General features: G+C 30.7%; 1 pseudogene; it reads left to right on the forward strand.

Moving 5' to 3' along the window:
• Positions 1 to 341: 341 nt before the first annotated feature.
• Positions 342 to 5,944, forward strand: LOC130979839 (F-box protein SKIP1-like; annotated as a pseudogene).
• Positions 5,945 to 6,694: the final 750 nt, after the last annotated feature.

The following is a 6,694-nucleotide window of genomic DNA, read 5'->3' on the forward strand; positions in this document are numbered from 1 at the left end:
AGAAAGATAATAAATTCAAACCCTACAAAAATTATAAATTTAACATTAAGTAATATTTTTTTCTCCAAAATTAGGAGCGAGACTCAAACCCATAACTTATAGATGAGTATGGAAATGTTATGTCATTTGAACTATAACTTTTTCTTTTAACCAAGACAGTAGAATTTTATTGCATTGAGCCCAATTGGGCTAACTTACACCGGGTACAGAAAAGAAAAAGATCCAACTAAAGGAATATATCTCTCGGACAGAGTTGCACACAAAAAAGGGGAAAATTTCATCTTGTACGCTCTCTCTCTCTCACTGCTCTTCGAACTTTTTCCAAGCTCAACAATGGAGATATGCGCTTCTGTTCAAATACTAACTCGTTTCTTGCTTTCCACAGTTGCCAGCACAAATTCGCAACTAATTCTCTCCTTCCTTCTGATTTCTTGCTTGACCAATTTCGTTCTGAATTGCTAACCACCATTTCCATGCTTCTTCCTCGCAAGGTAGCACAGTAATTCCAGAAGTCTGCTAAGCTTCCACAGATTCTGCACACATCTAAATGCAGTGAACCACTATTTTTTCTGTCAAGTTGCATCTGGGACAGAGTGGGTTAACACTCGGAATTCGTTCTTGAAATTTTTGTTTAACATGTATGCTTTCATGTAGTATCTTCCAAATAAAATTCTTTATTTTTGGTTGGCACTTCAATTTTCAGATATTTGACCACATCTGTTTATGTCGAAAGCGTTCAGGAAGGTATTCAACTGGTGGGTGGTTAAATTGGAATGTCGTCTGGTAGCCAGTTGCAACTGAGTAATTGCCAGACTTCTCCTTCGTCCAGGTAATTTTATCTTCTCCATCATTAATGGTAGTGTTGATGATAGCTTCTGATACTTCTGCACTGAAAAATTCTGCCATTTTATTGTGGTTCTACTGTTTATTTGAGAGAATTAAATCTGAAACCCGTAGAGGGAGGCCTGTTGAGTTAGGGTTCGAGATAGGGGTTATTGTTGTAAACTTGGAGACCTAAGAATCTTCTCGTATTCTGACAGAAGTTTCCTTTCCGACTTTTCATAGAATGCCTTTTTCCAGTATTTTTTTTCTTTCTAAAACACTTCGCCAGCCCCAAGAAGGACTATTCCCAACCTCAACTCTGAGAAAATTTGTAAACCTGAAATATTTGCTTCTATACACCTTATATATCAGTGAATTTGGTCGAGTTAGGAGTCGCCATCTTTGCTTGACTAACATCGCAAGATTAAAAACTTTCAAGACCTTGAAATTGAGACCCCCTTAAATTCTTGGCACATTAACTAATATTTCATTTCATTACTTTATCAACTTTTTATTTTAAAATTTCTTATTTTAGTAGACTAAATATTAGTAGTTGCTAAAAAATCATAATTATTTTGTTAAAAGTACAGAAGATAAGATATGCTAAATGATTTTTTTTAATTTTAGTTTGACTATTTGATTTCTTAAATGATATGATAGATTAAATGCTAAAGTAATTAATAATTAAATATTGATGTGGTAAAATATGTCAAGTTAATATTAACCTGCAATGTATCACTTAATAGAATAGATTAGTCAAAATAATCAAAATAAATAATTTTTAACTTTATATATATATATATATATATATATATATATATATAAGAATAGCACTAAAAACATAAATTCCTTATAGGATAAAAAATTTATCTAAGATTATTTGTTTTCTGATTTTTTATTTTGTATAAAAAAACTATGTTATACTAGTTATAAATTAAAAGAGCATATATACACTTATGTATAAAAAATTTTACATAAATATTTAATTATATCATTAAAAGTAATTAATTTTTAAATATATATGAATTTAATAGATGATATTTGATAGATATATTATTATTAGGATTTTGCTAGGCAGACAATAATTTTTTTGAATAATAATGTAAATAATAAATTTTAAAATTGGTCTAATAAAATAAAAATATATTTCGTTCCCAAATTTGAGACCTAAATTTTAATATTAAGATAATCATTTACACATTTAATAAATTAAATATCTAATATATCTATTATTCATATTATTTAGTATTTTTATTATCTAGATATAGTTACTTTTCTTTATTATTATTATTATTATTATTATTATTATTATTATAGGGTTTAGTAATAAGACACAACCAAGTCGTCATCATCGCTTGCAATAATTTTGATACATGCATGTAATCCTATTTATTTGTAGCCTTACTAGTTCTTTTTTTTTTTTCAGTAATTCGAATGCGATTGATTTGTAGTTTGCTAATATTCAAGACCAATTAATAAATTAGAAAAAATTGCATTCAAATCTATATTTTGGAATACATGTTTATATATATATATATTTGAAGGAAATAAATTAAATAATTTATGTTGATTATTTATTTTGCATTACATCAATAAAATAGTATTTCCGATTTTTTTTTCATATCAACCACACATATCCAGGCAGGATCATGTGTTGGGGGATAATATTTTCATTTCTTTAATGTTATATTAAAGGCTTAATAGAAGAATCTGATTATGACAGATACAAATTTTATTAACTTAGATTCGAATAATTTTTTTATATCTGGTGCGCATTTCATTAATTCATCGTTGAGTCATTTTATATTATCTTGATAATCAAATTTATCAAGTTTTAAAAAATTGGATATCAATACATAACATTATTATAATATATCTATGTAATCTAATGGTCATATTATTTATATTTTTAAAATTATAATATATATATTAAATTAATTTTAGATTTTAATAATTTTTATTATATTAATATATATAGAAATGTTAGAATTTAATGATTGATTGAATTGATAATAATTAATAGTATGGATCTTTCAATTAGTATAAATAAAATTTAATGCCACTGCTGGGGCTTGGAGATTGTTTTCGAATTGCACGTGACAGGCAGCTTGTTGACACTACAGGACAAGCGGTGTTTGGCGGCGGTTTAAGAGCCAAATTGCGGCGGTTTTGAACCGCCGCTAAACAGATTGCCAGCGAAACAGCAATCACATTGCAGAAGGGCGCGGGAGTTACATTTGGCGGCGGTTACCAGCAACCGCTGGCATAACCGCCGCAAATCAGCGGTTTTACGGCGAGAGCCTTAGATGTGGTTTATAACCGCCGCAGTTTCAAGGATCGTATTTAAGGAAATTGATTTGCGGAGGTTTTGAAACTGCCGCTATTTTGAGTTTTCGTTTTTTACATATTTTATTCGCGGCGGGTTAAAACCACCGCTATTTCGCCTTTTTTTTTTGAGTAATTTTATAAACCTGGCCCTTTTTTTTCCTAAACTAATTTTAATTTAAGACCGATTTTTTTATTTTAATTTTTTTATATTGAACAATTTGATAAAATAAAAATAAGAATTCAACCATCTTTAAAAAAGATAATAAAATTCAAACGCGAAAAAAATTATAAATTCTGTTGTGATAACATTACTTGAGGTGAATGTCCATTTTCCACAAGTCTTAGGTTTTTAAGAGGAATCATATTAAATAATATTTGAAAATGATGTCCATGTGTATGTCTATAAATAAGAACTTGATATAAAGTAATACATACAGTTAAAAACAATAAACAAATCAATACTCTCTCTCTTTACGAATACTTCTCTCTTTCTTTTATATAAAATATATATACAGTGGCGGAGCTTAGTTCAGACAAGGGGTAGCCATGGCCCCCCAAACTTTTATTACAAAAATTAGTAATACTTTTTCAAAAAATAAAAAAATAGTCCAATTGGCTCAAATATTTTATTATGACTTAAAATACCAAAGTTTAATCTTCATCTCTTGCTTTTATTGCACAATAATTTTTAGTTTTAAACATTCAAAACATATTGGATTTGGACTGAATTGACTGTATTCGCATTTCGTAGCTCTCTATTCAATAAGCAACACTCCCTCTACCTTTGAGTTCAAATATTAAAAATTAGGTATTTTTTATTTATGTAATTTAATATTATTTTATATTTTACTGTTTATTTAATTTAATTTTTTATATGATAAAAAATATTATAATATTCAATAAGTATTGATATTATTGTATTTGTATAAATTGATAAAAAAATTCAATAAATATTATAAATTTTAATAGTTGTCCTTCTAATTTCTTTTTTACATATTTTACCGGATATATATTTAAATTTTTATATAAAATAGTCATAAAAAATCAAAGAGTTGATGATGCATGTTTTTAAGAAAAAGGCTAATATTCAAGAAGGAAAACATATAACTTTTACAATATCAACACCTGTAGATAGTTCTTCTACTTTAATGAATCACAAAAAAAATAAGATACAACCTTCAAAAGTTTAAAGAATTACATCTGTTGAGTTTGACCTTAATTCTTTAGAACGATACTAATGGCTTCAAATTTGGCAATATTACCCAAATCAGAGAGATGAGGTTAGACGAGCTTATCTTAAATGGGATCCATATCAAAAGTATCTTGACAAATATCTTCTATCTGGCCCCCCCAAAATTTCGTTTCAAGCTCCGCCACTATATATATATATATATATATATATATATATATATATATAGGTTTAATTACTCTGTTGGTCCCTATAGTTTTGCGAATTTTTCAATTAGGTCCCTACACTTTTTTTCCTTTTAATTGGATCCCTGCACCTATTTTTTTTTTCAATTAGGTCCCTACCGTGACCAAACAGTTAAATTTAACGGAATATTCCGTTCCTAATTTAAAGATTCTATAACTTTCTGTGAAATCCTAATTCTCTTTCACTCACATTTACCATTTTATCCTCCCACACTTAGCAATTGTTCGTTCTCTCTCTTCTCCCAAACTTAGAGAAGAAACCCGTTCACATTCACTGCAGAAGAACAAAGCAGCGAGTCAGGAGGACCAGACTGGGCCGAGTTGACTCACGAGTGCCTCACCAACATCTTCTCCCGACTCACCATCCAGGACCGATGGCGAGGCACCATGCTTGTCTGTAAGTCATGGCTCCGCGCCTTCAAGGACCCTTCTCTTCACACCATCTTCAACCTCGACCCCCAATTCGACCCTCCCCCCGAGCTTCCCACCTGGTGGGCCCCTGATTTCGAGCGTAAGATCGATTCCATGCTTTCTTCCATCGTCCGATGGAGCCATGGATCTCTCACCGAGATCCGTGTTCGTCACTGCTCCGATCACTCTCTCGCTTTGGTCGCCGAAAGGTGCGAACTTGCCTCTCAATTTGGATTTCCATTTCCTTCAATTGTTTTTTCGTTTGGAGAGTCATGGATAATGGTAACCGTATACATACTTCTGTTTTCCACCCCCTTTTTCTCTTTCTCGTTATTTTGTATTTGGAGGTTCAAATTTTTGTGCTTTTAATTGTTCCGTGTGGATTTATGATTTGATTGTTGGAAACTTGAAATTGGGCATGCTGTAATTTACTATTTTCAATAGTTTTTTATATGGTGGTTTCAAGTTTCTAGTTCAACATGTGAAGCCTTACCTTGGTTCTTGCTGCTTGCCTGCTTTGAATATAATTGAACTGCATTTCAGTTGCCCAAATCTTGAGGTGTTGTCGATCAGGAGCTGTCCTCATGTTACTGATGACTCTATCTCTAGAATAGCTTTGAGGTGTCCAAATCTTAGGGAGCTTGATGTCAGCTACTGTTATGAAATATCCCATGTTTCATTGGCATTGGTTGAAAAAAATTGCCCCAATCTTAAGGTTCTCAAGAGGAATCTCATGAATTAGCTTGATCCCTCTCAGCACATTGGGATCGTTCCGAATGAGTATCTAAATGCTTGTCCACAAGATGGAGAATCAGAAGCTGCCGCCATTGCGAATTCTATGCCTCATTTAGAGTTTCTGGAGATTAGGTTCTCTAAATTATCAGCTAAAGGCCTTAGTTTGATATGTGAAAGGTGTTCAAACCTTGAGTTCTTGGATTTCTTTAAGTGAGGGTCATAATGGTCAAATCACACATTTTTAATGTTTTTGTAACGTTTTCTGTCAGTAGGGACCTAATTAAAAAAAAAAAATTAGGTGCAGGGACCCAATTAAAAGGAAAAAAAGTGTTGGGACCTAATTGAAAAATTCGTAAAACTATAGGGACCAACAGAATAATTAAACCATATATATATATATATACTACAACATATAATATTAGTAATATTTTAATCATCCTTATTATATTGAGATAGTAATCATTATAAATATTATTATTAAAGCTATCTAATTATATTATATTATTTTATAATTACATCTTCCTTATTTATTTAGTTGTTTTACAACACGTTATCAGCACCAGACTCTGAACAAAATTTTAGGAAGACTCGGGTAACAAATTTTCATTATGTCGAAACTCTCTTATCTTGAATTCAATGCTCTTGATATATCTGGAAATAATTATTTATCATGGATACTATATGCTGAAATTCATCTTGGTTTAATGGATCTTGGAGATACCATTAAAGCTGAAAATAATGCATCCCAGAAGGATAAAGCTAAAGCCATGATTTTTCTTCGTCGTCATCTTGATGAGGGATTGAAAAATGAATATCTCACATTAAAAGATCCTGCAGATCTTTGGAAATACCTTGAAGAAATGTACAATCATAAAAAAATGGTGATACTTCCTTAAGCTCGATATGAATGGACGCACTTGCGTCTACAATATTTTAAATCTATAAATGAATATAATTCTGCAAT

Source organism: Arachis stenosperma, chromosome 5 (genome assembly GCF_014773155.1).
Source record: "Arachis stenosperma cultivar V10309 chromosome 5, arast.V10309.gnm1.PFL2, whole genome shotgun sequence".
In the NCBI taxonomy this organism is placed as follows: Eukaryota; Viridiplantae; Streptophyta; class Magnoliopsida; order Fabales; family Fabaceae; genus Arachis; species Arachis stenosperma.